Genomic DNA, 6,478 nt, shown 5'->3' with positions numbered 1-6,478 from the left:
AGAGAATCTTAAAGGCAGTAAGAGAAAAGGAGACAATTACCTACAAAGGGGTTCCCATAAGACTATCAGTGGATTTCTTGAAAGAAACCTTTCAGACAATAAGGGTCTGGAAAGAAGTATTCCAAGCCATGAAAGGCAAGGACCTACATCCAAGATGACTCTATCCAGCAAAGCTTTCATTTAGAATGGAAGGGCAGATAAAGTGCTTCCCAGATAAGGTCAAGTTCAAGGAGTTCATCATCACCAAGCCCTTATTACATGAAATGTTAAAGCAACTTATATAAGGAAAAGAAGATAAAAAATATGAACAGTAAAATGACAACAAACTCACAGAACCTAAAAAAAACTAAGCAAACAAGTAAAACAGGAACAGATTCACAGATATGGCGATCATATGGAGGGTTATCAGTGGGAAAGTGAAGAAGGGAATGTGGGGGGGGAAAGGTACAGGGTATAAGAAGCATAATAGGTAGGCACAAAATAGACAGGGGGAGGTTAAGAATAGTATAGGAAATGTAGGAGGCAAAGAACTTATATATATGACCCATGGACATGAACTAAGGAGGGAATGTAGGTGGGAGGAGTTGTGCAAGGCAGAGGGAAATAAAGGAAGGAAATGGGACAACTGTGATAGTATAATCAATAAAATATATTTGAAAAAACAATGGGCATAAGACATGAATAAACATTTCTCCAAAGAGGAAATACATATGGCTAATAGAAAAGTGAAAGAATGTTCATCATCATAAACCCTAGAATGATGGATTATCTCACACCTGTCCAAGTGGCTGTTGTCCATAGATGAACAAACAACATGTGTTGGTGTGAACATGAAGAAAAGGGAACCCTTGAGCACTGTTCGTGGAAATGCAGATTGGTGAAGCCACTATGGAGAACAGTATGGAAGTTTTTCAAACAATTAAAAATAGAACTTCCACATAACCCAGAAATTTTACTTCTGGGTATTTATCTTTAGAAATTCAAAACACTAATCCAGGAAGATATATGCAGTCTTATGTTCATTGCAGCGTTATTTATAAGAGTCAAGATATCAAAACAATCTAAGGGTCTATTGATAGACAAATAGATAAAGAAAAATTGGTACTACATACAGTGGAATATTACTCAGCCAAAAAAACCCCTCAAGATTTACCATTTGTGACAACATGAATAGAACTAGAAGGTATTATGCTCAGTAAAATTTTATTTTCTAACTGTGTATAAGTCATGTATTGTTGGTCATGGTAGTGAGTATTTGCTCAACTACCAAGTAATTATTTTATATTTATCATCACTGTATTTGTTTTGTGATGTTATAACAAATTACCACAAATTTAGTGGCTTAGTGCTGAAGGCCAGAAGTACCAGACAGGTCTCAGTGGGCTAAAATAAAAGTCTGGGGAGGGTCACATTTCTTTCCAAAGGCCATTTACTTGCCACTCTGAGTTTCTAAATGCCACTCATATTTGCTGGCTCATGACTCTTTCTACATGTCAAATAGTATCACAGGGTCAACTCTCCTCAGGATGTGTTCTCTGTTTCTGTGCAATGTAAGTTTCTCTGCATTTAAGAAGTTGAGTTATTATATAAAACACCATTTTAATAATGTTTCTAAAATATTTTATTGCTTCTTCATCTGGCTTGAAAGCTACACATTTTAGTTCTTCTCTATTTGAAGTTACACTTAAAATTTTATTATCATTACTTAATTTTATATAGTCAAAATTAATCAATAAAATAAGGATGCTGAAATACAATTTCTCTCAAATGTTATTTAACTCAATAATGTATTTCTAACTTGTCTTATACAGCAAACATTTGCCATCATAATTCATATTGTATTTCTAACCAATGCTTATTTAAATTTACCCAAGTCTCTAGACCAATACTTCTTAAATCCCTCTCTGTTTATCAAGGCTTAACACAGGGTGGGGCAAAAGTAGGTTTATAGTTGTTACCATGGAACTTAGTTCTATACTTTATAAATAATAATACAAGAATAAACTCTTTCATGTACTAACAACTGTAAACCTACTTTTGACCCACTCTGTATTTTTCCTTCAAACACGTAAACTACTTTATCTCCTACCCTGAGAGTCTGCTGGAAATAAAATTTTAATCCTCATCTTAAAATATCTATATTTAATCTATACTATTAAATGTTTTTAAAGGTCTAGCTAATTGCTTAATCTTTTATTATGTCATCCCCTGGATTTTCTCATTGATGTGAATAGGTAAATGTCTGTGTATTGATTATTGCATGTTAGCTTTTTTTCTTTTTGATTGTTTTCAGGAACTTATCTTTATAAAGATTGTTTGACTAATTATATGTTATTTGGCCTTCATAGTGTTCACTTTGTGTCCTGATTTTGGAGATTTATGCTTTTTGCAATTCTAGAAGTTTTTTTGTCAATTATATTTTTATTTATTTATTTATTTATTTATTTATTTATTTATCTTTAGAGGGGAAGGGAAGGAGAGAAATAGCAATGTATGGTTGTCCTGGTGAGTCCCCTGCTGGGAACTGGCCTGCAACCCAGGCATGTACCCTGACTGGGAATCGAACCGTGATTGTGTTGTTCACAAGCCCCCACTCAATCCACTGAGCTACACCAGCCAGGGCTTGTCAATTATCTTTTGACTTTGTCTTACCTTTATGTTTATTAAAAGGTGATCTACATGGTGTGGCATTTCCAGAAAAGTAAATAGGTGAACAGAATAAAATAAAGAGCTTGGAAAGATACCACTATTTTTTTCTCATCTTTCATTGCGCAAATGTTAAACATAACTTATTTCATTTTTTCTTTTATATCTCTAGACATCTCATTAGTAGTTTTGATACCTTTTATTTGGCATTCTTTGCAGTTTCCTCAAACTAATTATAGTTAAATATGCAACAAACTAATTCTGTATACAATTGTTTCTAAAATAATGCTATTTATATGATGTTTAACACATTGATTTGTTTTTTATTTAAAGGACTACATTATTTTTCTTATTTCTAAAAGTTTGTTGCATATTTATATATTCTTTTTATCATGTTTTGTTTTAATATTGTAGTCATTTATATTTAATTTTGTTAAGAAGGAAAATGTTCCGTGACTTTATACTCCCTATAAAATTCAAATTAGCCTGACCAAATAGTCATTTTCAGGACTAAACGATAAATTTTAGACGTGTCCTATAGATCATGTCCAAATATTTTTGCTTTGATTTCACCAAGCCAAGAGGCCTACTAATTGCTGTGTTTTAAGGTAATTGAACTTCAGCACATAATATAATCTATGTGAAGCTAACCATTCTTAACTCAGAAAAGGTTAGAATAACTCAATTTAAAAAATTACAAAGATTTTATGTTTGCAGTTATAGTTCTCTAGAGGGATACCTGATTTTTTCACTTGACAATTCTTCATCCTAGATATAATTCATATAATTTTAATGGCCCATAATATTTTCAATCTGAGTAAATATTATGAAAAAATATAGAAAAAGCACAAATGGTTAGATGTGGAAAATAAAGGAGGGGTTCAGAGAGGCAGATACTTCTGAAATAGACTCATGGTCACTAATGAAATGCATACATTGTAGCTAAGGAGTTATAATATTACCATATAAAAAGAAAATTCTTGAGACATGTTAATCTTGCAAATGCCATGATGAAATTTTCTATATTATAAAGTTAACATAGCTTTCAATGAAAATGTGGACATTAATTAAGAGGCTACTCTAATAGTAACTGTATCATATATGTATGATATCTTCTGTCTACTTTTTTTAAAAAATATTTTATTTATTTATCTTTAGAGGGGAAGGGAAGGAGAGAGGAAGGAAACATCAATGTATGGTTGCTTCTTGTGCATCCCCTGCAGGGAACTGGCTCCTGCCGGAAACTGGCTCCTGCCAGAAATTGGCCTGCAACCCAAGCATGTGCCCTGACTGGGAATTGAACTGCGATCTTCTGGTTTGCAGGCCTGTGCTCAACCCACTGAGCTACACCAGCCAGGGCTGTCTACTTCTTTTTTTTAAATTTAATTTTTATTCAAGTACAGTTTTCTGTCTTTTACCCCCATCCCAGCTCATCCCCCCTGTGCTCCTCACCTACCTCCCATTTCCACCCCTCCTAGTTGTTGTCCATGTGTCTTTTATACTAGTTCCTGTAAATCCTTCCCCTTTTCCCCTGAAATTCCCTCCCCTCTGGTCCCTTTCCATATGTTCTCTATTTCAGTGTCTTTGGTTATATTTTGCTTGCTCGTTTGTTTTGTTGTTTAGCTTCCTGTTAAAGGTGAGATCATATAGTATTTGTCTTTCACCGCCTGGCTTATTTCACTCAGCATAATGTTTTGAAGTTCCATCCATTCTGTTCCAAAGGGTAGGAGCTCCTTCTTTCTTTCTGCTGCATAGAATTCCATTGTGTAAATGTACCATAGTTTTTGGATCCATTAATTTACTGACTGGTACCTAGGTTGCTTCCAACTCTTGGCTATTGTAAATTGTGCTGCTATGAACATTGGGGTGCATAGGTTCTTTTGGATTGGTGCTTCAGGGTTCTTAGGATATACTCCTAGCAGTGGAATTGCTGGGTCAAAGGCAGGTCTATTTTTAGTTTCCTTAGAAAATCCCATACTGTTTTCCATAATGGTTGTATCAGTCTGCAATCCCACCAACAGCAGACTAGAGTCATCTTTTCCCCACACCCTCTCCAACATTTGTTGCTTTGTTTATGATGGCCATTCTGACCAGTGTAAAGTGGTATCTTATTGTGGTTTTAATTTGCTGTCTATTTCTTAGTGGTAGATCCAGCATTTTACATGTATATATGTAACCCAGAATATTAATTCAGTGTCAGAAATACAATAATTACTCTCTAAGTGGTAGTTGAATTGAGCTAAATATGGGGAAATAATTTTTCAGCTCAATCTCTAGAAAATGTAATGTAATTATAAGATTGGCATTTCTTGTATGTGCTTCATGTGCATCATTGAATATTAAAACAAAACCTAATAAAATGACCATCTATAATCAAATAAATGACTAGATATTGATAGTTTCTTTTACAAAACTTAAAAGATTTACATAGATATTAGTTTCTACTCTTAAGATATTAAACTCTTAAGAATAAATAGTAGTTCTTTTTTACATCTTGCAAGATGGTGGGTAAAAAAAACTGAAAAACAAATGCTAAGGAGAAAAAACCTGAAGTCAAGAAGGCTGATGCTGGTGGCAACTGAAGAAGGGTAACCTCGAGGCTAAGAAGCCTCAGAAGGGGCAGTCCCATGGCATCTGAAGCCTTGTCCTAGTGAGAGGAATTGGCAGCTATTCCCAGTTAGCTATGTATTCTCAAAAGGCCATGCACAAGAGGAAGTATTCCTCAGCTAAATCCAGGATTGACAATAAAAAAAGGGGGAAAGTTCTTGCACTGTCCCAAAAATAGTTGGTGGTGACAACTATTGGTATGGTGACAACTATTGGTACCAACTAATGGTGGTATCTGAGTGGTTATACTTCAAAAAATGCTTAAATGCTATCTTACTGAAGATGTTCCTCAAAAACTGTTGGGCCATGGCAAGAAAACCATCAATCAGCACTTGAGAAAACTGCAGGCCAGCACCACTCTCTGGACCATTCTGATTATCATCACTGGGGCCACTAAGGTAGGAGGATGGTTTTCCTGAAGCAGCTGAGCAGGAGTTTGCTACTTGTGACTGAACCTCTGGCCCTAAACCGAGCTCCTCTGCTAAAACACACCAGAAATTTGTCATTGCCACCTCCAGCAGATTTGATAGCAGTGATGTGAAAATTCCCAGACATCTCACTGGTGGACTAACTAATTGATGTTCATTTATATTAGTTCATTCATTGATAGTGAGAAAGGTATCCTACTAATGTAAGAGATTATGAGAAACTGAATATGGGGCATGTAGAAATTCTCTGCACTCTCACAACTTTCACGTAAATCAAAACTATTTTGAAATTTAAAGGTTTATTTTGGAAAACAGTTACCTGAAGCATACTGTAGGAAAGGCAGTCACCAACTTTGTTCACCATTAACTTCTCTGTGTGCAGGCTTGCCTTCTGCACTATTTCTTTCATTTTCCCAACTTCCTGTGGGTTCCATCCGATGTGTGAATAAAATAGCTCAACATGAAGCAGCTGTTCTAAGTTTTTGTTTGTTTTTTAAAAAGTATTCTTAATAGAATGTTTTCATCACATGTGAATAGAAATACAGACACTAAAAATGAAAACGAAAAAGTTGTCCAGTGGTAAAAATGGGGATGGTGCTTCTCTATATGTCTTATAAGCAGTGGTTGTCAATTCAAACTCCATGTTTCAATACCAGCTGTGGCACATTTAACAGCATGACCTTAACCACCTGTAGGAAAAAGAAGAGTAGCTACCACATAAAATGTAAGCTTTTACATGCTTGCTTTATTCGGGATATTTATAACTCTGTAAGGTTAGTCACTATTACTACTTCCGC

The 6,478-nt window shown here is 34.9% G+C and overlaps 1 pseudogene; it reads left to right on the top strand.

The window, feature by feature from the left end:
* Positions 1-5,147: 5,147 nt before the first annotated feature.
* On the top strand, positions 5,148-5,832 carry LOC118997008 (60S ribosomal protein L6-like; annotated as a pseudogene).
* Positions 5,833-6,478: the final 646 nt, after the last annotated feature.

Source organism: Sturnira hondurensis, unplaced genomic scaffold, assembly GCF_014824575.4.
Source record: "Sturnira hondurensis isolate 20B ecotype Veracruz unplaced genomic scaffold, ASM1482457v3 Scaffold0001074, whole genome shotgun sequence".
Classification (NCBI taxonomy): Eukaryota; Metazoa; Chordata; class Mammalia; order Chiroptera; family Phyllostomidae; genus Sturnira; species Sturnira hondurensis.
This window is presented reverse-complemented; position numbering and strand designations above follow the sequence as displayed.